General features: G+C 32.8%; 1 protein-coding gene across 1 annotated transcript in view; it reads right to left on the bottom strand.

Moving 5' to 3' along the window:
* The window catches only part of LOC140434371 (homeotic protein antennapedia-like), a 929,636-nt gene that overhangs the window by 646,189 nt on the left and 258,491 nt on the right, over window positions 1-24,956 (bottom strand). Inside the window, 1 exon segment of the mRNA XM_072522558.1 lies at window positions 13,830-13,897. The gene's annotated coding sequence lies outside the window, so the exon portion shown is untranslated.

Here is a 24,956-nt window from a genome sequence, read left to right as displayed (position 1 = left end):
TTCGTGATACATAGTTCAAACTATCCTGTATTGCTGATGATGGGTGATCTTCGGTTAATATTGTAACCTCAAGAAACTTCCTAGTCGTTTTGGTAGTAAAATTAAACTGATTGTGAGTAAGTCTTATTTTATTTCTTTTAACAATTTAAATATAATTGTATTTAGCAACTAAAATACGGGAACAAACACCACGACCAAACAAAAATGGCAGCATTTCTATTCGATAAAACAGTGAAACAAAAAAGTTAGTATTATGTTCATATAAAGAATCTACCAGAAGAGCAACATTAAAGATCAGAAGATCATTGAAAACAACAGACATGTAGATAATTCGAAAAATAGCTGGAAAAGAAATCGTAGACAAAGAAACAAGTGGAAGCATAATAGAAGTACGGTCGAAGATATTAATAACTGAAAAATAGAATAATAAAAATCGCTTATAGATAAATAAATAGTAGGGCATGAAAGTTAATAAATACGAAGAGAACGTGTATACAGGGTGGTCCTTAAGTAATTTTAGAAAACGAAAAAAAGGTTTCTACATTTTTAAAACATTACGATTTAAACCAACTTACTTTAATAAAATGTTGATATTAAGAAAGATACAGAGTGTTATAAGTTGAAATTTAAAATTTTAGTCTTCTCTATAACTTTTGTGTTTTTGAACGTTTATGAATAAAAATCAAAATGCACCCAAAATAAATTTTATTTACAAACAAACTTAAGAAATAGTTAAACTGAATAACATTAAACTTTTTGTCAAAGTAAATGTTCGATATGTCCACCATTTTCTTTAATTACGCTCGACTGTTGACTTCCGCTGCAACAGACGCACTCTCTCTCGACTGTTGACTTCCGCTAGTAACAGACGTTCTCTCTCTTCCGGATAGTTACGCGAAAAATACCGCCAATTCTCTTTTAAATCGTAAACTTTGTAATCTTAGTGTTAGTACCGCAAGACACCTATGTAGAAACCGATAACGATAGCTCCCCTCGTACGAGAAACAACCGCGAGTAAATACCGCGAATGGAAGCTCATAAATACCGCGAGTGTGTTACATTAATATTGGTAAGACTTTTTATAAACTTGATTTGGCTATTATCTGTATTAATCTTTACTACCTCTCCTAATCATTTTGAACTAGCCCTATTTAATACAGTTCTCATACTCTGAAATTATATTAATAATTTCACATACGTACACCCTTTTTTGTAATCAATCCGTTCCATAATATTCATCTCATGTTCTCATATTAAATAGCATCATCATCATCATCATATAACGGGGGTCCTACGGCGATTGCCGCTTCCCGCATTTCAGCCTCCATCTTTTCCTATCTCTCCAATCTCCCTCTTCTAAGCCTCTAGATTGCATTGTTTTTGTAATTTCTCTTCTCCAGGAATTTGGTGGTTTTCCCTTTTTCCTTCTTTCTGGCGGAACATACATTAAGGCTTTCTTTGGCCACCGCTCCTCCTCCATTCTCATCACGTGACCATACCATTGTAATTGCCTTTCTTGTATTCCATCTGAAAGAGTATCTCTAATTCCTGTACGGTTTCGTATTTCCTCATTCCTGATTCTTTCCATTCTCGATACTCGACATGACCTTCTAAGATAATTCATTTCCACAACGTCTACTTTATCTCGTTCATTCTTTGTCATCGTCCAACATTCGGAACCATATGTGGTAATTGGTTCTACAATTGCTCTGTATACGCGAAGTTTGGTATGCATCTTTATTTTATTAGACCACAGTAATGAGTTCAGTATTCGGATGCATTTTTTCCCTTGGGTTATTCGGTTTTGTACATCTATCTTAACTCTGCCATCTGCTGATATGATGCTTCCTAGATATTTATACTGGTTGCAGCCTTTTATGACTGCGTTTTCAAGCCTCAGATCTGTGGTATTTAGATATTAGTAGATAGTATTAAATAGCATCATTGCTTAAAAAACTGCTGCAGTATTTATTTCCTCCCAAAGTTGGTTGCTAGTATTTATGGAATTCTTGTAGTCGTTGTTTTATTGCACCCCATACACAAAAATCGAACGGATTAAATTCTGTGCTATGTGTTGGGCAAGGAAAATGACTATCGCGACCAATCCAGCGTTCAGGAATGTTGGTATTGAAGTATGTTCTCACTGCCCTCGAATAATGTGGGGTGCACCATTTTGCATAAATCATATATTTTGCCTTACGTTTAATGGCAATTCTTCTAACAAAATCATTTTGTAAAAAATGTAAATATGTAGTTTTCACAATTTAAATTCCGAGGTAACTCGCATGGCCTTAGAAATGATTACCAATGACTGCACACCAAATATTTATTTTAAATTTATGTTGGAAATGCCTTTTTCTCTCAAAATAAGGATTTTCACCCCAGAAATAATTTTTCCTTAAATTAAAAATATCACAGCACCCCCCCCTTTATTTAACGTATCACACGCTTCAATCAAACCAAAAACAATGAAGATATGATATAGTGCCCCTTTGTCAATGCTGCTATCTTTGATTATTCTATGTAAACCATATTTGCCATCCCGTTTTACCCCCACCACAAAAAGCGTCAAAAAATGAGCAGAATGAACACAGATTTTCTCGAAAACTATCCGAAAATCTGGAGAAAAATCGATACTCTGTGTCTCTATAACACATGGGCTCTTATGGAGATTTGATGACATTTTTTCCCCAGATCTGCTATACCGTTTCTGCTCACAAAACTACTTTCTTCCCAGATCTCCCATTTTGCAACAACTGGCATCAGCCATTTTCCCATAAGAGCCAATGTGTTAAAATGTAGGAGAAATTTAATGTTTCTCTAGATTTGGGGAAATTTGTGTTCGTGTAAATATAGCTTCCTCCGTAATTAATATTCTATCGACGAATGAGTGGTCAAGATTTTGCCTGTTTAAATAACGTTTGTAAATCTGGATCTTAAAGATAAATCTGCTGGCAATATATTTTATACAGGATTAAAATCGTAAGAGTGAAAATGCTTACGGTGTAGAATGTTTAAAACTCAAGTTATAAATCTTATCATTAGTTCAGAGACAAAAGACGAGCTTCAACGATTAACACACATCTTCAATACAACAGACAAGAAATATGATATGTTAATATCAGCAGAAAAAATCCAATGTATGGCAACATCTAAATACCCACTACAATGTAAAATCTAAAAAGGAAGAAAAGCGGAGGGGTCTCTTAATGACACAATCTGGAAGAACAAACACCTAAGACAAGACACAAAAAAATAGAATCTATAAAGCAGCAATTAGACCTATATTAACATACACGACGGAGACAAGACCTAACATATCTAAGACGAGACTACTAAAAACAACAGAGATGAAAATACTCCTACGAATATCAGGGAAAAGTCTGTTGGATACGGAGAGAAGCGAAAACATAAGAAGAGCATGCAATATAGAAGACATCAATGGATAAGTGACAAAACAGAAACAGGACTGAAACGAACACATTAGTAGAATGGCAGAGGATAGGATAGTACCAATAGCACGAGATAAGTCACTAAATGGACGAAGAACTATTGGCAGAACTTGGCAGACCAAGAAAAAGATGGTGCGACAATTTTAACTATTTAGGAGGCTAATATTGAAGAAGAAACAGGCTTTAAAGCCTACATATAAGAAGGAAGAAGAAGAAGATCATTAGTTCATCTTCTTGATCAGGCTTAATGATTTTAGGTCGGCCTAAGTTGTTGCGTTAGGACGAAATAACTCTCGCCTAAATTCAGAAATAGCTGTTGAAATGTTTGGTGATTAGGTTGCAACCTATTTGAGTATTTTCTTAAATATTATCTTTTCGCTGCACGCCCCTCAAAAAATTCGTGAAAATAAATAGCAATAAGAACTCTCACATCGATATTAGAAAAATTATGATGCCTCGGCATTTGCTGCTTTTCTTTAATAAACCAAAATAAACTAGATATTAAAAAAGTCACTAATTAACTGAAACAAGACTTATTTTTATTTGTTAAAAGCATTCATAACATCAGCCTACCATGTTGAGATTTCCCGTAATGCATGAATTAAGACTGGGTTTGCCTAACGATGACATCAAAACTGGCTTCAACTAAAACATTTAGCAGCGATAATTTTGTAGTGTAACATAACCATCTTTGAATTGTTTTTATAATAATAAACTATTAAGTATGCTTATCCACAGGTATTCAGTGTTTAACGCTACATATATGGCGCCCTCTATCAGCTGCGTGAAAGTTTGCAACAAATTATAATTCTTCATACTCAAAAACCCCCAGCTCTAAATTTTTATACATAAAAGTTCAGAGAAATCTGAACACACTGAACACATTAATATCCACATTTTATTAAAAAAAGTTGACTGAAATCGTAATATTTTAAAGTGTAGAATCTATTGTTTCTTTTTGTACAATTACTTAAGGATACTGTATAAAGATAATTTAGGCAAATTAAGAAAGAGCTTATGCTTAAAATTAAGACGAAAAATGTTTTCCTTGATGTATTACAATTTTTTAAGTTGTTTTCCAAAATTTTCGTACTATATGATACTCCTTATTGTCGATTTGAATATTGTTTAATTAAGATAACACCGTCTTGACTGCCTCAAAAGTTCTCAAACGAAGCACTTTTTTGTTTTTACACAAACATCAACAAATGTTTTATAATAATACATGTATTTCATACGAAATGCCATAATTCATTAGTATTCTACTTATAATAATAAATGATTATACCATACTAGTTCATGTAAATTTGTCTTTTTTGCGTAATAAACATAAAATTTTACACATAAAAGAAACGAGTGGCTCTTTATTTTTAAATAAAAACAACGATAACACAACTAAATACTCTCTTTACACTTGCTAATGATGGCACTTCTAATTACGGACACCTAGCGAGGGAAAATAAATTTCACGCTTCCGTTAACATCAACACGGCAGCTTTTCTCTGAACACAAACCAAAAATACTACAAATAATTTCTCGGGAAACTATATTTCATGAAGGTACAGCTTGGAACCAAAGCGGACGACATAGAGTATGATATATATTAAAGTATTTCCATATATTTATTAATTAATGCCCGTCAGACGTCAAGCGTAAATACACAAACACACAAAATGTAAAATGTTTAGAATTACATTTAAATAAAATCTATGACATCGGTGATTATTTTTGTTTAATTGTGGTCTCGAAAAGTACCTCATAAATTTATTATATACAAATAGGAATTTTTATTTGCAGTTTTTGAATAATTGTGTCTTTATCTTTAACGTTTTAATAACATGTTTGGGCTTTATTTTTACATAAAATTCTTGTGTATGGCATTGATGTTACATTTCAAAGTAGTCAACGACAAATATAATTATAACTATGTTTTTTTTTATTTCAGACCAGAGAAATTGAACATGTTTTTTATCAATTTTTATCTACGCGGAAGATAAAAAATAACCTTTTAAAAAAAATCATTTGTTACAGTAAAAATCCAATGAATAAAATCTCTAAAATCAAAGTCTAATTGAAAAAAAATTGGGTATTAATAATGGGTGTTGCCGCTTATAGCCCTTAGGACTTCTTGGAGCCGGTTTGGCAATCCATTCATGATATCCTGGATATCAGATTGGGGGATATTGTGTCACTCCTCTACTGCAGCTGTCTTTAGCTCTTAAAAGGATGTAGGGGCTGGTACTCTTGCTCTTACCCGTCTTTTGAGGTTGTCCCAGATATGCTCAATTGAGTTGAGATCGGGACTGTGTGCTGGCCATGGTAGAACTTGAATCCCGACCTCATTAAGATACTCACGGGTAGATCTTGCTGTATGGCAACGTGTATTTTCATGCATTAGTCTGAAGTTATCATCAATGAATGGTGCAAAAATCATGACATGGTCTTAGAGAACTTCTTGCACGTATACTTGGGCATTCACACTGCCTCTACCGAACACAACAAGATCAGTACGCGCTTCGTAAGAAATACCTCCCCAAATCATTATTGACCCTCCTCGGTAAGCCACTGTTTCGGTTATAGCGCATGCAGCTAACCTTTCATTTTGGTGCCTATAGACACATTGCCGTCCATCTGGACCTTTTAGGGCTATTCTGATCTCATCTGAGAACAGTATATTTTTCCATTCCGCCGTAGTCCAGTTAGCATATTCTCGCGCAAAATTAAGTCTAGCCCTACGGTGTTGTGGGAGCAGTTATATTGCGCGAGCTGGACGAAAAGCCCTCAAGTTTATTTCTGACAGTCTTCTTCTAATAGTTTTTCTACTCACACTAACGTTTCTCACCTCAAAAAGAGACCTACGAGCTTCAGAAGCGGTGCAAAAGCGATTTCTTAATACTTTAGTGACAATGAAGAGGTCATCTCGAACTGAAGTGCATCGTTTTCGGCCTTGACCTGGCCTGCGATTGTACGATCCTATCTCAAGTAATCGTCTGATGGCATCTTGTACCGTAGTTCTGGGTACATCATGTATACCAGCGATATGACGTTGACTGTAACCAGCATCAACTAAAGCCACTGCCCTAGCAGCATCAGTTGGAACGAGTGGCATTTTTAAAATCACAAACAATAAATAAGCACTAAAATTTCAACTTAAACAATATCCGCTCACAATGATATAAAATTACAATTTTAATTGTTAATTTTAATTACAAATTGTTCAAGAATTGTTATTAACATGGAAACAGATTTGTAACAATGTCGTACGACGACTATATGTCAAAAATCCTTCAATGACATAAATTTAGGAAACAAACTGTCACATATAATGTAAACAAAACAATAATAAAGGTGGTGGGATTAATTTTGCTGGTGAGTTAAATCGTCTGTATTGATGAAAAACATGGCTAGTTGTTAAACTACCTAACTTTTGTATTATCCAACATAAGTGAATGAATTAAATAACAAAATGTTAAGAAAATATGAGGCTATAGATAAGTGTTAAGGCTGTTTTATCGGTGCATCAAAACCTAGAGACAGTGTTTTCTCTGTTATTTACTGACAAAATGTCTCGAAATTTGGACACGTTATTCGAAATTATGTTGCCTTTAAACTGATGGTTTTACTTTTTTTATTTTTTTGAAACTTCTGTTGAAAAATTGGAATATACTGTTTAACGTTCTATTATAACCAAACTTTTTACGCCCATCACTCGAAAGAGTTTTTTTTTCTGTAATCGTTGATTTTTGTTTCACCTTTCTGTGTCCAGTAATAATCGAGAAAAGCGTGTTCCAACTTTAAAGAAAATTGCCTAAAAATACTGAAATCTAATAGTGAAACGTGTTACTCATCATTGGGCTTAGTTTCATCGTTATCGCCTTCGTGACGTCAAATCTCATGAACGTACGGTCAGTTAGTTCGTGTTAAAACTAATTTGAATGGAGAATAATGTATTTGTTGTCATTAAACTACCCGTCGGCCGGCGGCACTGAGTAAAGATGGTCTCGCGTAAGCAGTGTAGAAAAGTAAGTGATACGCCCATTTCAAATCGCAGTTGTCTTGAACTGCTAAAACAGCCTTAATTTCAAAATTTTATAAAAGCCAGAATATTCCACAGGGTGATGCAGACTTTAAGAAAAAAACACAGTTTAATTCGTACACCCGGTATACAATAAAAATTTACCTGTTTAGCAACCATATTATTATAACGATATTGTCAAGGAATAACACTATAACATATTAAAAAAATCACTTAAATCGGACAACAGGTTTATGAGATATAAGACATCGAAAATTACCCATTTTAAGGTGGCCGGTTAATTTTGGCCCAGAGTGTATAAACAATGTAAGATCGCTATTTGATCGTAACTTTTCTAAAAACGCACAAAAAGCTTTAATTTCGGATACGAATGGGCACAAGTACCTACTGAACTAAACAAATTTCAAAAAGTTTCACTTAATAGTTATTTTAAAATTAAAATTGTTTATCCCAGAACGTTTTTGTCAACGTTATTTTGCGAAAACTATTTTGTCTACATAAATTCTAAAAGTACCAAATTAAAGAAAAGTAGGCCATTGATTATGTTAAAAAAATAGGGTAAAAAGGAACTACTACGGTAAAGTGTTTTATTATTTCATATGGTCAATGTACAGCTGGTTCCTAAAAAAACTAGTACGACTCTTAAAGCGTATTTGGTAGAAAATTTAGCAGTGTATTTTGAAGTATAAATACTTATTATTTTCATATCGTCACTGTCACTGCCAAATCTTAAAAAAAATTGTCAGATAATTTATTCTCTTCAACCTCAAAAATGGCTCCACATGCTAGCAAAAAAAACTAAAAGCAAAAATTGTAACGAAATTAGAAGGTAGTTGGTCGCTATCTGCCGTAGCGAACCATTTTAACGTAAGCAGAACAACAGTTATTAATATTAATAAAAGATGAAGAGAACAAGAAACTCTCGAAAGCAAGCAAGGTTCTGGAAGACCAAAAATATCTACAACTCATGAAGATCGTACGCTTTTGCACAGATTAGAAGAGAATCTTTTTGAAGATGCGAAAATTGCAAGAATTATGTCAAAATTTCCGGGAACCAAGACAACAACTTGGCGCAGAATTAAAGCATCGAGTCTTAGGTACAGAACTGCAGCAAAAAACAAGCTCTTACACCACAACAGATGCAATCAAGACTTATATTTGCTTTAAACCATTAGCTACAAAATCAAGATTTTTGGAATAGGGTAATATTTACAGATGATAAAATTTTTCAATCTTCTAAAAATGGCAAAATTGGGGTGTATAGATCAGATAATAATAGATTTAATCCTCTGTATGTTGATAGATATCGAGCAGCTGGTTATTTTAGCGCCAATGTATGGGGATAGATTTCATCTAGAGGAATGAGAATGATATGGCGTATTGATGGCAGGTTTGTTGGGCAGACTTATCTGAATATTTTAGAAAACATCATGTTTCTTAGTGTAGAACAGTTGTATCCAGAAAATAATTTTATCCTTCAAGAAGATTCCTGTCCTGTTCACACTGCAAATGTAATAAACCAGTGGCTCCAGAATAACAACATCGAAACCTTAACATGGCCCAGCTACAGACCAAATTTAAACCCAATCGAGAATTTGTGAGGGGTTATTATAAAACGGTTGTAATTTTATACCTCAAAATGCTGAAAAGCTGTGGCACGGTATACAATAGGTTTGGGAAAAGTTCTCTGAAGAAGGCAATTTCATAGTTCCTTTCACGCAGATGGACCGGAGACTACAAGCTTTTATCAATGCTGTAGGAGATATTATAAAATATTAATTTTATTTTTACATTCCTAAATTTAGTATAGTTTTGGTCTTTCAGACCCTCGCTTTCTTTCGAGAGTATCTCCATTTTTTATTCATAGAAAAACTGTGGTTCTGCTTATGTTAAAATGTTTTGCTGCCTCTGATAGTGCTCAGTTATCTCTTAATTTGGTTACAATTCTTGCTTTAATGTATTGTTGCCTTAAGTCGTATTTTATGTAAAAACTACCATTTATATAGTCATTATAAAATGCAGGACTTTAAAATAATATCAAAATTTAGACGTTAATAATTATTAAAATTTATGAATTAACATAATATGTAATCAATTGTTTGTTATTTGTTTGTATATTTTATTATTTGTCTGTCATAATAAATATGATATAATGTCTTTATTATTTGTTCGTGAAATTGTTCAATTTTTCAAAAATTTGTATCTGGAAAATAATTTCTGATCTGAAAGTCGAAACCTCAAATAAATTATTAATCACATGTATATTCTTGGCTGCCGATTACAAGTTTCGAGGGTGCATTTCGATCCCAATAATCAAACATTTGTTATATACAATTTAATTGTTTATAATGCTCTAGCTCGTAAACTAAAAGAGCTAGAAATTTTTTTTTAAAAATTTGTTCCTTAAAAATGAAACAAAGAAAATTGAGTTGACTAAACTTTTGTTTTTATTATATTTGCAAATTTACAATCTGCTATTACAAGCTATTAGTAAATATGAGTATTGCAAATACATGAGAGGAGAAATTATCCACTGATAACACTCCCAATACTAACACCAAAGAATATAGACGCTAAGCGTCTATATTCTTTGCTAACACTAACAAATTAAATTAATGTAGGATTATAATTTGAAATTAAAATTGAAAGGAAAATTAAAATTTAATATTGAAATTAGTGAATTAAGTCTATTGGCCACTGTCTCTTCAATCTTCGTCTGACTTCTGATTGGAGGTGTAGTTGTCTTGCTTCCTCGTTGGGGTGGGCTGGCAGATGTTCTAAATAATTTCTTGTTAGTCTGCTGATTTCGTCTTCAACGAACGATATACCAGAGTCATCATGCAGTGTTTTGTTACTAACGTACCACGGCGCGAAAATCATTTTGAGTATTTTGGATTGGATTCTCTGAATGATTTTGGTATTTGCAAAGGCTTTGCAAAGCCCCATAGTTACACTCCATATATCCATATAGGCTTTATTATGCACTTATACAAGAGAAGTTTATTATCTGTAGATAACTGTGGTTTTCGGCCTATTAGCCAATTCATTTGACTTATTTTCATGTTGATTTGGATTTTTTTGCCAAGATGTGTGCTTTCCAAGTGAGCTTTTGATCAAGTGTCATTCCCAGGTATTTGACTTCTGTTTTTACTGGTAGTGATATGTTATTCAGTCTGATTCTCGGACATATGATGTTCCTGTTGGTGAATGTAATTTGATTAGACTTAGTATGGTTAACTTTGATTTTCCATCTATTCATGCAGTCTTGTAGTAGGTTGATGATGCTACTTGGGGGTCATCATCGATGGATATTATGGCGGTGTCATCTGCGAACATGGCTACTGTGGTCGTATTTGTTGTTGGGATATCAGCAGTGTATATAAGGTACACGCAGGACACTTTCTTGAGGGACACCGGATTTTATGGGATAGTAATGAGAGGTTTCTGTAAGGAATCTGACTTGAAAGTGACTTTCTGTGAGGTATAATTTTAAGAGTAGATAGTGAGGAGTGGGAAAGGATGACTTACGTTTATACAGTACTTTACTTTAAACTTTAATCCAATAATTAGATCTTGAGATATTGTAAAATTAGTAGAAAATAAAGCAAATGAGTTTTACAAAGATTCATTTTAAAGCTTAGTTTATAAAGTTCCAAGTAAAATTTGTTAAATTATTTTATCTTTATTTGTATCAAAGTTATAGCCGTTTGAAGTTGTAATTTTCTTAAAAAATTGTAAATTAATTTGTTTTTAATATTATACGACATCTTCATTTTTGAAGATCTCTTTTTATTTGCAACACTCCTGTTTAAACAATTTTCGATAATTTTGTTAAAAACTTTTACTTAAAGACTTTTCTTATAAAATATTGATTAATTCCAGTCCTTAATGTTATTAAATATTAATCTTGGCTCCTAAGGGTCGTGAACCTTTTTTCTTTTTTAAAAAGTTATGTTTTTTAACCAGATTTCAGAATATTTTTTTGCCATTTAATTTGAACTAAATTCTATGGAGTTAAGTAATTGTTTGTAAGCTTTAAATGGTTTATAAGCTATTTATGATTAAATAATTTTATTTACATAAATGCAATGTTTTCCATATGTTAAAAGTATACGTCTTAATAAAGAAAACAAGATCTGGATTATTGAGATCCATTCAGTCAAATTATCTGGATCAACCTTGGAAATTAGCTTTTTTCCAAAAAATCTTTACCAATTTAATTTCGCAAAAACTATTTAACCAATCTGGCTTATATTTTGCACAAAATTTAAACACAGTAAGATCCTCAAGTTAAGGTACACTCAAACAAATTTTAATATGTGATTAAATGTGGCGACAGCCTAAAAACTTATATCCGTCAAACTGGTAGAACTTTTATCAAACGTTTAGCAGAACATAACAGGTGTTTCAGTAAGAGAAAAACAGACTCTACGTACGCATTTCACCTTCTAGACCATAATCACTCTTAATGATGAATTTCAAATTGTTCACATTCAGCTATCTGACTTACACACTTAAGCTATCTTTATTAGAATCTATAGAAATCAACAAATAAAAAAATACAGACCTAATTCTGAATGACCAATTTGAGACAAACAGTTCTTCCTTCCTCAACTTATTCAGTTAAAGTGTAAACACATACCAAAAATAGATCACTTGAGAAGGGCACTCTACCGAAACAGCCATTTTATGTATCTTTATTTTCTGAAAAAAGTATCTGTTGACGTTAAATCTGTAAATATACAAGTCTTTAAGTTGAGCAAAATAATGATCTTGACGTCTGGATTGTTTATTTAAAAATAGTTCCACTAAAAAGTTGATGAATCCCTAGGTGAGAGTTTTTTTGTAATATCTAATAGGTACTATACTTTTTAACTGTCAAACCCATCTATCTGTTATAATCTAGCTTAATTGGCCTATATTATAATCTTGAAAAATGAAGATAACGTATACAATATATTAACTATAATTTGTATCTAGCGGTTCGCGCGTGAAACGTTTCGCTGCGAGCCGATCTTGCGCCTCACAGGGCACTATAAAAATATCAATATCTTGGCCAAAAATAAACCTACAAACACTTTCTCAAGCTCAAAATGTTCCTTTTGAGTTATTTTATCATTATTACTAATTCAAGTATAAATGATTATTGCTTAAATTTGCTTAAAAACCTTATAAACAAATTAATTTACACCTTCAAATGGGTATTACTGTAATATAAATAGAGATAAAGTTATTTACCAAATTTTGTCAGAAAGTCTATATATTAAGCTTTATAATAAAACTTTTATGCATGCAAAGCTCATTTGCATGCGAATAAGTAGAGTTACGATCGAAAAATATTTATTTTTCCTTGTTGCACTAATTTTATAATATTTCAAGTTCTGATTATTGGATTAAAGTTTAGTAAACGTCATTTTCTTCGTTTTTTGTTCAAGAAACAAATTTACTTTAAAAAAAAATTCTAGCTCTTTTAGTTTACGAGCTAGAGCCTTATAAACAATTAAATTGTTCATAAAATTTTTTTGACCATTCGCATCGAAATTCACCCTCGAAATTCGTAATAGTACCCAAAAATACATGAAAAAACTTTGGTGGACTCATCAGAATTAAAAAAGTCACGGTGTCCTAACTGGCCCTTAGACTACTAGTGATATTAGTTTAATATTTATCTAATAAAATAAACCGATGTTTATACAAACACAATACAATAATATGAGCGCTTTAATTGAATATTTCATCGTTTTTGTCGACTGTTGTTACTTGTTTCATATGATCATATATACTTATTTTGATGAGATATTCAAGAAATACGGATGATTTACAATGGCATCAAAAGTTTACCATCGTAATTGAATATAGTTAACAAAAAATTACGTATCAATCAGGAACAATCATAAGAGCTATACTTAGATAAAAATATTTCATGAATAGACCTTGATAATATTATTTTAGAATTCTTTAGAATTTGTAGTAAAACGTCAAAAATCTCTAAATATTTCTTGGACACCGTGTAGGTTAAATCAAGGTAATATAATTATGATTAATTTGTTGTTCTTAAACAACAAAATGGGATAGTTTATTTTTAAATGATTGAACTTTGATACCGGTGTTTGAAATTAGAAAGTTAATTTCTAAATAATAATAAAAAGTTTATTTATATTTTATAACATAAAAAAGTGTCAAAAGTTATTAAAAAAAATCTTTATAGGTATGTCAACAGTTCTCAATCTAATGATTATTTGTGATTATATAGACTACTGCATAATTTTCGTTGTCTACTTTCTTGAAAGCTTTGGCTCTGATATATTTTTAATCAAACCCTTTTATAATATAGTACTTACGTTTATAATCCAAATGACCAATCTGCTAGCTCACAGCGAACCAAACCAAACACCGACACTCACAAACACTAGAAAAAAACAAAACAAAAACTTATTGAACCACTGTACGGTAAAATTGCGTGTCAAAGATCATTATTAAAAGTAATAAACCAATTATTCAAACTGGGTATGTTGTTCTGAGTTGAGGATCAGCTAGCCACTAATTCATAATTTTAAATTGTTTGAGGTTTACCGCTTTGTACTGATCGGAGATTCAAGAAGGGAGGGGGTCGGTGGTGGTATTGAGAGATAAGTATAAACCTCGAAGGACCATTAAGGGTGAGCCGGATAACATCTGGGTGGGGGGGTCTCGGCCAATTGCCTAGAGGATGTTGATCGCTTTTGTTGTAGAGATAGGGAAAAGGATGGGTGTTTATCAAAATATGGTCCATACGCTGTTGCCAACTGTTCCGTCAGTGAGATTATAAATCTGTCATGGATATCTTTTAATGTATTTTTATCCGCTTTTAATTATTTTTTTCATTAGAAGTGTTTGAGTCGATAAATTTTAATATAAATTTAAACAGAGCACTTGCGAAAGCAATAATTTTACTTTAATTTAATCTGAAAAAAATAATAAAAACAGCAAAAAACTGAAAAAAATAAGTGTGATACAAGATATCTGTTATATTGCTCGTAATCCTAGAAAATCTTCTTCTTCTCTGAATATCGGCCGTTTGTGAAATGTTGGCAATGATTTGAGATAGATGGGTTTTTATTTATTTTTGTGATATAATTAATATACAATATTATATATATATATATATATATATATATATATATATATATATATATATATATATATATATATATATATATAAATTCTTTTATAAAAAATAGACAATACTTAAAAGAATATATAAGGCTCGTGCTTCTCGATTAGTGGCCCATTAAGATATTTTTAACAAACAAATGTCAGCCAGGTTATAATAAAACTAATTGTTTTCTTAAAAGTTTTCTCCTTTTTTTACCTATTAAAAATTGACTCAGATTTACAAACAGTTCATCATTATTCTGACTTTACAACTTTGCGTGGGTCCTAACCTCCTCAAGAATTTCTCTCCAGTCATCCCTATCCATCGCCTTCCTTCGTCAAGAATAATACATATATAAATATTCCTATATTTCTCATGTCTTTATCGATGTTATCAAGGAACCTTGTTCTGGGTCTTCCTCTTCTTCTCTGACCAATGAGTCTATCAATTACCGTTTTCCTAGCTGGGTCATTTTATTCCATCCGCACTACATGCCCTATCCACCTTAGACTTCCTACCTTAATATGTTTTACGATATCTGGTTCCTGATATATTCTATAAAGTTCGAAGTTGGATCGTCTTCTCCACACTTCATTGTCATTTACTGCTTCATAGATTCGCCTTAGTACTTTTCTTTTGAAACATCTTAACATGTTTTCATTACTTTTTGTTAAAGTCCAGGTCTCTTACCATACGTTAGGATTGCGCGTATTATTGTTTTGTAGAGTTATATTTTTATTTTTATTTCTCGATATAATTGTCCATTTAAGGAGGAGATTGAGCCCAAACTAGCATCTGTTGGCCGTGCAAATTCTGCAGTTTATCTCTGCGGTAGTATTATTTTCAGTGTTAAGAAGCGCTCCCAGGTATACAAATTCGTTCACTGCTTGGATGACGTCGTTTTCTATAACAAGTGGTCGTAGGATTTGTGGTTGCGTGCTTATTTTCATTTACTTCGTTTTGTTGGTGTTTATTATTAAACCCATTTTTGTAGCTGATTCTTTTAATGCTACATAGGCCTCTCGTACAGCGTTTTCCGTTCTCCCAACAATACTTATTGATCATCAGCATAGGCAAGGATTTGCACTGATTTATTATATAACGAACCAGTGGTTGTGATTTGTGACATACATATTTCTTTTTCCAGAGCCAGATTGAACAGTACACAGGAGAGAGGGTCTCCCTGGCGCAGCCCCTTATTTGTTTTCAAAGGTTTAGACAGTTTCCCTGAATTCGTACTAAGTTAGTTTTATTAAATATACCAACTGATTTGGTATACCTAGCTCTTTCATTGCTTTGAACATTTCTCTTTTATTCGCAGAGTCGTAGGCTTCTTTGTAGTCTATAAATTCGTGACGAGTATCTAGGCCATATTCCAGTGTTTTTCTAAAATTTGTTTCAGGGTTGCAATCTGATGAATTGTCGATTTACCACCTCTGAAACCAGCCTGGTATTTTCCTACTATCCGTTCTGCATATGGTGCCATACGTTGACATAGTGCTGTGAAAAATATTTTATACGCTGCCTTTAGAAGCGTAATTCCTCTGTGGATATCTATAGCATTCAAAGGTGTCTCCTTTTTTGTGTATGGTGAAAAAGTATTCCAATATTCCAATCATTAGGGAGGGATTTCTGTGTCCATTACAAACAGTTCATCATTTAAAATATCTTTGTTGAAGAAAATTTTTCACAAATTAAAAATGAAATTAAACAAATTAAAATGAGAATCAATACCTGATTATACTTTAGCCTCAGGGAAAAATAAAATTACTATATATGCGGTGTTCATAAATTTTGAACAGGTGTACGACTCTATAAAGCGAAATAAATCAATACAATTATTTCAATTACTAGCAATACTAATAAAGAACATTAATAAATCTAGTAAAAATAATAATTTAAATATTAAATATATCGCTGAACTCCAACAGCTTAAGAGATCAAATATCGAAGACGAGTACGCAAGCCACCATAAATCTCACTGCTGCTTACTACACTGTAAATCACACTAGACGTCTCCAAGAACTATATAAGATCACATTAAACAGTACTAGTCTAAAAATTACTTCTCTCACCCGTGTCTTCCTGCAGAACAGAGGATTGTTAGTATCTCCTAATGGTAAGAATAGTAGCTGGAAAACACAGAAAAACAGTCTTGTTCAGGGCAGTGTAATGGCTTTCACACTGTGTAACATTTATAAAAACGACCAACCCATACCAATAGATACTAGAAATTTCATATATGCAACAGACGAACAAGCAAAAACGTTTGCCAAATTAGAGACAGCACTAACTGAAGCTGAAACTTTAAATACAATAAAAACATACTAAGAATCAAACTATCTCAAATTGTCCTAACCCCGCAACAACTCAGGAGTACCCTTACACCTTCGTAACAGAAACGTTTCCAGAAAAATGAAAATTTAATGGAGTAATAAAACGCTTGAACACCGTACTTCTCCTAAATATGTGAGAGCTACTTTGGATCGCACGTTGTCATTCAAAAAACATTGTTTGAGGCAAACTGACAGTCAAAAACAATATTCTCGGCAAGCTTATAAACCAAAAAATGTTGCGCACATTTTTGCACCCTTAGAACGTCAACTTGCACTCTGTATTTCTACTATTGAATATACATCGCTAGTATGGGAAGCATCAGCATACACTAGACACATAGATGTAGCTATCAATAAGTCAGCAAAAATTATCAGTGGATGTTTGAGATCCACACCCACACTCATTGCTCTACCATATCATAGATATCACTATATCTGATATCTAAAAAGAAGTAACTAGAGATGTGGAAGGAATGAAACAAACTCTAGATTCACGACATCCACTTCACGATTACCAGTATACCGGACGAATACTCTAATCGAGAAAAATGTTTTTGGCCAAATCAACACATCTGTAAGATACATCAGAAAGAACTCACCTTACCAAACGCCAAGAAGCTGTTCCTCGCCATCTGAATGCTCAAGAGGAACTTGTGTCTGGTAGTCATCTTCCTTACTCTGTGTAAAGGTCTCTCAATCAAGAGTGTCTATGTGTAAGACCAATATGGAGAAATGAGGACTGATACATGACATAAGGACTCTGATACCCTGTGTGAATGTGGGGCAGTACAAAATTCATTACATCTAATTAGTTGTGCTCTGTTGAAGAAACCTGTCACAACATGATCTCCTTCAAGCAACTGACACGGCTATTAAGACCGCTCTTTTAGGTATTGGCTCACGCTGATATTATCTCGATCTGAAGATATACTAGTGTAGAGGTCTAGTGTGTTCAAAACTAGGGCAAAAACTTTTTCAGTTAACCTTATTATTAACATCTGTTACGGTATGGTTACCACGTTATGGTGTTTGACGTATACTTTTGGTCGCTATCCATTCCCCTCTCTCCTATGCGTGGTATGCTGTTTTAGAGAGAGGAAAACACAGAGAGAATATGTAGGAAGAAATATTCTATGTAGGAAGAAATAAACAATTCTAATGGAAAATTTTGCGAAGAATTCTTGAATTTATTAGAAATGTGAGACGTTTATAGAAACATGAACGAATAAACAAATAATAAGATTATTGGATCTAGAATAGCTAAAGTAGTAGGATTAAGAGAGTTGCGGCATTTTCAGAGGATGATTGGTAAGGGCATCTAAAATATTGATAAAAGAAGAGGTCCAAAGATAGTTAGATGAAGTGGGATTAAATATAAAGGGAAAGGTGTTAGACAACAAAAACTAAGCACCGCAAATCATGCGAAGCAATCGTTAAGCTGTGATATATGCACCACAGAATATCTAGGGTTAAAGATATAAATCGTGGCGGTCTGAGACTGTGAGTCTGAGCTCACAAATTCACAGTCAAGGCAGACTGAGTGAAGAACTGCTCATGTTAACACCGCACGTTCTCTCGTCAAATAGGGAAGGTCTTACAGAAGACCATATTCATATTTGTGACAAGCGAATATATCTAACTCAACATTTTATCGATACAAATAGAATGCGTATCCTAAATCTTATCAAAATATAAAATCAATAAATCGTTTAATTTGCAATACAATTTCTGTTAATAAAAACTGACTATATTTTGCTTCTGTATGCAAACTGTATGTAAATTATGTATATTTTCTGTACAAAAACGTTTATGTCATTCCACATTCTCTTTTTAATCGTCTTACTTCTCTGTGGTCATTGTTGGTCCAAAAGCAAAATTGATACTCGCCAGAAAACATATATTATGATCCAGTCTACCACTACCAACAATACAACCTGTAATATGTCTGTAGAAAACACAAAAATTTTCTGTATATAAGAAGCCCAAAAACGCATTTTCTTGGGTAGGTATAGCTATGTAATACAGATTCTTTCTTGTCAAACTCTCACACAATAATTTCCAGTTCACCATGTGGTAGAAATTCTGTATTGTAGAACTGCAATTCTTATATGATTATCTTCAAATAAAATCAAACATAAACTTCTCCTTCAGAGAACTAGTTATTACATTATTACAATAGTGTTTCCTAAGTTTTCTAATTAAAAAATCGACCTCTAGTAAATGAACAAGGCCTTCAAATTCGTTTAAATGATTGTTATTGTTCTGTAAAAGTAATTGACCAACTTGGACAACAAATTTTAACATATTTGTTGTCTCTTCGTAATATTATTGTGTTACTAAAAGCAAAACAAAAACCAAAAATGTTCTTGAAGTTTGAGTTCAAGTAGATTTTCAAACTGTCAAGTAGAATTGAAAAATAACGTAAACACCAGTTTAGAACGTTAACTTACTATTTTGAAGGTAGCGTAAAAGAACAGAGAACTCTAGATAGGGATAGAAAGAAAAGGAGAGACACAGTAAGAGAGAAATAAAAATGAGGTTCTGAAACTTTTTTTTTGTAGCATAGTTAAGTTAAATAGGTTTTAATTTTTTAAGGCATATTGGTGAAAAGACTAGTTGTCTCAAAACTGATTAGCATATTATTAGAGTTGTACTCTATTTCTGCTAGTTTTTGCAGAAACTTTAAAAATAATAAGAACCAAACTAAAAAGGCATGATACATTGTCAACAAAAATCAAACTGAATGTATCGGCTATAATGGAGCTATTGAAACTATGCACAGACAAACTTATTTTCAACTAGAAAATAATTACCATAAACAAGATTTTATATTAGCCATGGGCTATTTATTATTGGCAGATATTTTCATGGACAAATTTAAGAATAACATTGTGCAATAACATAACCAAAAATCCACAATGTGGTGGAGATATGTGGATGATGTTTTCTTTATTTTGCACCATGGAGCAGAAGCACTGAATAAGTTTTTATTAATACCTGCTTTAATGAAAATGTATTTCGGGAAAGACAAAAGCTGTTAAAAAAGATTTTAACAAAAAAATATTATTCAATGCAATTTATAAACAAGAAATTTTTGAAAATAGAAGAAACGAAAAACATTAAACCATAAGCAATGAGATCACTAAGATCTATTTGCTCCAAACACAAACTAAACAACACACAGAAAAGATGAAAGAAGTATAAAATACCTGTAAATGTAAGAATTTTTGTGTGGGAGAAACCGCACGACCACTAGGTGTCAGGATAAACGAACATAAAGCATACATAAAAAACAGAGACTTCGGCAAATCCCATTTATGCTAACCAATCCTTGAACAAAATGTAGCAGGCTCTGGTTATTAATACTAAAAGAGAAGTCAGCAACAAGAATATAGCAATATATACAATTATTCATAATACAGACACATAATGCATAAATATATAACACACAATATATAAACACATACTACATAAACACCAATTTGATATCATCCGGAGAGTACAACACCACCCTCAGAACTTTCAACTAAAAGCATGGCTATTTGTGTACAAGATCGAGGCCTATTAAGTCACCCGTCAAATCTAGCAAGCAAAAGCGCCAAAAGAATTATGTGATTATAGGTTATAATCATAATCGTTCTGGTTTTACAACGTTATTATTAGGCATAGGTAATTTTATTACAATCAATAGCATTTTAATCCCATATAAATACAATATTTGACTAGAAATAATAATAACAAAAAAGACGAAGTAAAGTCGAAAAATAAGAGATTATTTTAAAGCATAAAACGAATTTTGTACTACTATATATTCTGTTATTACTATACATTCTCGTTAACAGGGCTAAGGTGAATTTTTGGAAAAATTTGAGAATATAATAAGTAGAATAGCTGTTCATAAAGATTTAAACACTGCTTGCTTCCTCTCATTACATTACTTAATTGAGAAAGTAGTAGTCACTGTATCAATCATTAAATAGTAGGGGAGACCGGGGAGAGTTCGGACACAGGGAGACATCGGACACATTTGAATTTCGCACATTTTTGAAGATGCACTGTTGTCATTTGGTAAACACAACCTTATTTGTACATAATTATAGGTTATGTATTGACAGCTGTGATTTCGGTCGTAGTCACAGAGTTATCTATTGTGAAGTGTTTTGTCGAGTTTTGTTCTAAAAATATCGGTGCAATCCAGAAGATATATTTTAAAATACATAGACTTACCACGTATAAAACTTTGGTGCTGTAATCTACTATACTTATTTCATTAATTTGCGTTTATGTTGTTGCAATATTTAGGTAAGTTTTTTTATAAACCCATTGTATTACCAATGTTTGCATTAGGGGAGAGTTCGGACACAGTGTCCGAACTCTCCCCTGTGTGTCCGAAGTCTCCCCTGATCTGTAGTTATTCTATTTTTCTCTTACAGCTCATAATGCCCCGTACATATACAAGGGTAACAGAACGACAATTTTCTGCAGACACTATGAAAAATGCCACATCAGAGGTGCTTGACGGCAAATTGAGCATTCGGAATAGCGCCAAAACCTACGGCGTTCCTAAATCTAGTCTTCTAGATTACATAAAGAAAGCTAGAGCTGTGGGTATAGACAACGTAACATTCTCTCCAAATTTCAAGCAATCTCAAGTGTTTACCGATATAATGGAAAAAATGCTTGAAAAATATTTATTAGATTGTTCTTCCATGTTTCATGGACTAACGCCTAAAGCTGCAAGACGTTTAGCTTTTGAATTTGCCAAGAAAAACCATGTTAAAATGCCTACTACATGGAGCGAAAATGAAGAAGCTGGAACAGACTGGTTTTCAGGTTTCATGAAACGTCATCCTGTACTATCTATTAGAACACCTGAAGCCACTAGTCTCGCTAGAATGACGAGTTTTAACAAAGTTACTGTTGAGACGTTTCAAAATAAATTAGAAGAAGTTTTACGTCGTCATTCTTTTGGATCTTCAGCGATTTTCAATTTAGATGAAGTGAGTCAATTAACAATTTTGTTTAGTTATTTTGATAATTAATATCACTTATTTTTTAGACTGGGGTTACTACAGTTCAGCGTGTACCTAAAATAATTGGAAGAAAAGGTCAACATCAAATAGGGCAGGTGACCTCACGTGAACGTGGAGAATTAGTTACACAAGTGGGCATAATTTCTGCTGATGGAAAAGCATTGCCTCCTATATGGGTATTCCCACGGCAACGTTTTGATGAAAACCGCATGATGAAAGGGGTTCCTCAAGTTGCTTTAGGATTAGTATCTCCTTCAGGATGGATGACAAGTGATAATTTTTTGAAAGTACTTAAACATGTTGTCAAAAATACACTCTGCTCTGATACTAATAAAATTTTACTAATCATGGATAACCACGAGTCCCATCTCTCAGTGGAGGGACTTGATTACTGCAAAGAAAATGGAATTACTGTTTTGACACTACCACCTCATACTTCTAATAAGTTACAACCTTTGGACCGAACAGTGTTTGGTCCTTTCAAAAAGTTTTTTAATGATGGTGCTAACTCCTGGATGTTGTCTAATCCTGGTCAGACACTTTCTATATATGACTTGCCTGCTATTTGTTCTTCTGCTTGGGACAGAGCTGCCAATCCAGTTAATATTAAAAGTGGTTTCAAGTGTACAGGTATTTGGCCTTTTGACAGGAATATATTCGGAGAAGAAGAGTTCTTATCTTCTTACGTGACAGATAGACCAATGCCTACTACAGAACCGGAACTCGGAAAAAGAGATTTTGATAGCTTGTCCAAACCGGGGCCAAGCAAAGTTTTAGTTTCTCCGAGTCACTCAACTTCTCCAAACATCATTTCTCCAGAAATGGTTAGACCGTTTCCCAAGGCGCCAGAACGTAAAACATCAAATAGAGGGAGGCCTAAGGGCAAATGTATCATTGCCACGGATACTCCAGAAAAAGACGAAATTGCCAACAGGAAACTAAAACGATCTGTTACAAGGAAAGTAAATCCTAAAAAAAGACAGAAAGTCACTAAAAAAATTGTTGAAACATCTTCTTCTTCTTCCTCTGAAGACATAATGAGCAATGAAAAATCCTCTGACATCATAGAGCAAGATGACGAAGTGGATACAGAAGAAACAAATATTGCAAATGGTCAGTTTATAATTGCCAGAGTTTATGGAAAAACACCAGCTACATTTCGGCACTATGTTGCAGAAATTCAGGAAAAACAGATAAAAGGATACGACGTAAAATTTTATAAAAAACATGCCACTTCTAATCGGTTTATCTCCACTGAAGAAGATGCTTTTGTTATATTTGAAGACATAAAATGTATTTTACCGAAGCCCTTGAAAGATACACGTCAAAGATATGAAAATATGATCTATTTTAATACAGATTTAGAAGATTATTCATTGCATTAATTTTTTAATATCTAAACATGTCTATTTTTTTTAAATACATTTTTATAAGTAACATATGTTGTACTGTCCGAAGTCTCCCAGTACTGTCCGAAGTCTCCCAGTTCCTAGTCCGAAACCTCCCCGTTTCTGGGGAGACTTCGGACAAATGACCCCCTGCAATATTTTTTTATTTTTGTTGTTAATTTATTGATTTGATATATTCTGCTCTTGATTGGTTATGCCTGAACCTTGGAAGCTTAAGTTAACTACTTTAAAAGGTAAATATATCAATACACTTTTCTAATAAAAATTAATTTTTAAAAATGGTCCGAACTCTCCCCGGTCTCCCCTATTGGTACCATAAAAATTAGAATTCTAAAAAACTTTCTATCTACAATTATGCCGCTATTTTTATTCTCTAATCAAAATAATAAAACATTTAGGTACAGAAGTAAATGTTTTATTATTTTATTTATTTATTTACAGATATCATTCCTTATTAATATTTTTTATAACAATATACATTATTTTTCTGAAAAATAAAAATTATACTTCAGCAAAATTTACCCGAAAATTTCGAAAAACAAAGTGCCTGATAAATTATGAGCAATTTGGGAAACCGGCAACATTGTAGCACTCTTAACTTAAAAATTTGCCTGAGTTAGGGTCCTTTAGCGACAGGTCTAATTGTGAAGAATTCTTAATGGCGTCGGGAAGTTGGGTTCGCTGTCAAAATGATAAACTATCTCGAAGGTATGTGGACAATTAGAGGTAAATTTGGGTCAGTTTTTTCTAATCTTTGAAAGTCAACAACTAATTATTTCAGAGAAAGAAATTACATGTTTGTGGGGATCGATTATATTAAAGATGTTTTTGTCGGCTCTGAGTATATTTAATTTAGTTTTTTCTATAAAGAATTGAATATCTTTCTTGAATATATTTTACTTGGTTTGCTTATTGTCTTTTACAAATTCTTTCTTCCACTTCCAAGCTAATGTTTCTACGGTGAGGCATTCTTGATACTATTTTAGCCAACTTCTTGATATTTTTTGTTTTTGTCCTACTTCATGATCTCTTTTTGTAATCAATCGTGTGTAAATATCTATATATTATCAGCTGTTTTATATATTTACCTTTAATTTTCAGTTAAATTTAACAATGAACTTCATTTCTATTTTGATTTTTTCTTCAAAATGTCTTCTGAATTTGTTTCATTCTTTATTTAGTGACAATTGCAGTGGTAATATTCTTTTGAACGTATATTTGTACTGTATTAATTTTAAAAACTACCTACTAATGGACTCAACAATGTTCGAGCACAAGAACATTCCTAAAGAAACGTGGATCTTCAACGCCGGTGTCACAATAAATCAAATCGATTATGTTCTGGTAAATGCCAGGTGGGGTTGTATCTACCTAGAAGACTAAGAAGGGCGGATGCAGACACCGATCATTTTCTGCTAAAACAAATAGAAGAACAAGAATAGCGTCCCAAAAAAAACCACAGGAATTTGCCAAGAACACTGTGGAATACCGAAGTTCTGAAGCATAATGAGAGAGGAGGAATATACGCTATACAAATAACGCTAACAAAGACAGA

Source organism: Diabrotica undecimpunctata, chromosome 2 (genome assembly GCF_040954645.1).
Source record: "Diabrotica undecimpunctata isolate CICGRU chromosome 2, icDiaUnde3, whole genome shotgun sequence".
In the NCBI taxonomy this organism is placed as follows: Eukaryota; Metazoa; Arthropoda; class Insecta; order Coleoptera; family Chrysomelidae; genus Diabrotica; species Diabrotica undecimpunctata.
The sequence above is the reverse complement of the archived record's forward strand: the minus strand, read 5'-3'. Positions and strand labels throughout refer to the sequence as shown.